Here is a 2,500-nt window from a genome sequence, read left to right on the forward strand (position 1 = left end):
AATGCAAAGTCATGAAAAAATTCATGGAGCTTCATATGGCAATTGAGAATACGTATACGAAATATTTCGTCAAAATTCCTCTTACTTTCGTAGTTACAGGGAAATTAGTTAACATAACTCAATAAGCCTAAAACACTGATCCGTACAAGAAAATGCAATATTTCTTCTATTATCGTAAATTTTTATAATTATTGTCAAAGAAATTGGGAGAAATGGCATCTGTAGACATTCCCCGAGTCGAGAAGGAGACTTCAGGCTCAGGTACCAAGTCCAGTCATGAATTAGTGCGATCACAGACATCAAGTAGTCTACACGTTCCATTTCACCTCTTGACATTCGCTTGCCTTTATGTATGTTTATGTATGTTTCGGCAAGAATTTCATCATGCCAATGAGGAAAAGACAAGGAAAACATCTCGCTAACATACAGACGAAGAAAAATCGCTCTAGTATTATTACAGAATATCATAATATTCTCGTAGTTAGTGAAGAGAGAGGGTAGGGTTGCTTAGTAACGCCCCCTTCTTGCCTGACAGTACACGTCACACTCTGCCCAAGGCTACGATCTTTGAGCAAAGAGATCTTCATTTATTATAAATAACAAAGTTTTGTTTTTTAATACCCAAATGGAATATGAAATTCATAATAATCATGATTTATTAAATTGTCTTTGTAAAAAAAAAGAGTACACCTTCGAGTTTCACCTCTGACATTCTCTTGCATTTATGTTTATTTATCTTTGTTTCGGGCAAGAATTTCATCATGCCAAAGAGGAAAATATAAGGAAAACATCTCGCTAACATACAGAAGAAGAAAACTCGCTGTAATAAGCCGAGTTAGTGAAGGGGAGAGAGAGAATTGCGTAGGAAGGAGTGCCCCATCTTACCTCAAGCAGTGCCCCAGGCTGCGATATATGAGCAAAGGGATCATCATTTATGATTAAATTATGATAAATAAAATAGTTTTGGTTTATTAATACACAAAAAAGAAATATACATTCATAATAATCATTATTTATTAACATTGTCTTCATAGAAATACGAAGGAAAACTTTGAACGCCCGTATCTCAAAACTATACTTATTGACCTTCAAAATCTATCTTCTCACTTAGTTTTAAAGCTATAACATTGGAATTTCGTATATAATTCAGAAAGACATTATAGAACAATCAAATAGAGCCCTTTTTTTCAATTTTTGTTTCACCTTTTTTTTTTATAAATTTTTTTCTCCTGATTTATAGGGTTTATTTTTTTACCATATTAAAAATTCATATCTAGCAAAAAAATGACTTTTAGAAAAAAAACTCTCCATTCGATTGGAGGTCTACATCAGGTCTATATATGGTAGTAATCCCAGGTCTTCATATTAAATATCAAGGGAGGAGATAGAATTTGAAAAATGGTTATTATCGGGATAAATCGCCCTGGCGTCACAAAACCGAAGGTCAGAGGCGAAAATCATATGCGGTTTGGAGATGTCCCAAGTCACCTTATTAAGTGGTATGAATATCAAAGTCCTGTCCTTGAAAAATGGCATTAGCCGGCCGGCCCCCTTAATATCTGCTGTTTTCGGTTATATTTCCATGTCACCCCCTTCCCATCCCTTCTCACAATCCCACATTCCTATTGGGGCTGAACTTGGACTTAAGGGCATCGTGAGTGTTACTATTCATCTCAGTGACCTCAAAAACTATGGATTGGACACTGTCATTTTCAGTTATTTTCATGTTTCAGCCCTTTCCCACCCACTTCCCACACCCCCCTTTGATGTCAATGATGTCCTTGGGGGAATAATGATGTCTTACCCCCACAGTATTTCTTTCCAGACGGTAGGTCATATCCAAACCAAGTTTGGTTGAAATTGCTCAAGGCATTTCAAAGAGTATGTGGCACATAAACACACACACACACACACACACACACACACACACACACATATATATATATATATATATATATATATAAATATAGATATATAAATAAAGGTTTTTTGCCACGAAGGAAAAAATGAAAAAGCGAGATAGCCGAGTACTTTCGGTCCTGTTCGGACCCGTTTACTTTAGGCTATCTCGCTTTTTCATTTTTTCCTTTGTGGCAAAAAACCTTTATTTATACATAGCATCACGTTTTATATACTTCGTGATCAAGTTATTCATATATATATATATATATATATATTATATATAAAATATAGGTATATAGATATATATATATAATTATTATATATATATATATATATATATTTATATATATATATATATATATATATAGATATATATACTATATATATATAGTATATATATATATATAGTATATATATATAGATATGATATAGATATAGATATAGATATAGATATAGATATAGATATAGATATAGATATATATATATATATATATATATATATATATATATATATATATATATACATATATATATATATATCTAGTATCTATATCTATATCTATATATATATAAATATATATATATATATATATATATA

This window comes from Macrobrachium nipponense, chromosome 11 (assembly GCF_015104395.2).
Source record: "Macrobrachium nipponense isolate FS-2020 chromosome 11, ASM1510439v2, whole genome shotgun sequence".
Lineage (NCBI taxonomy): Eukaryota > Metazoa > Arthropoda > Malacostraca > Decapoda > Palaemonidae > Macrobrachium > Macrobrachium nipponense.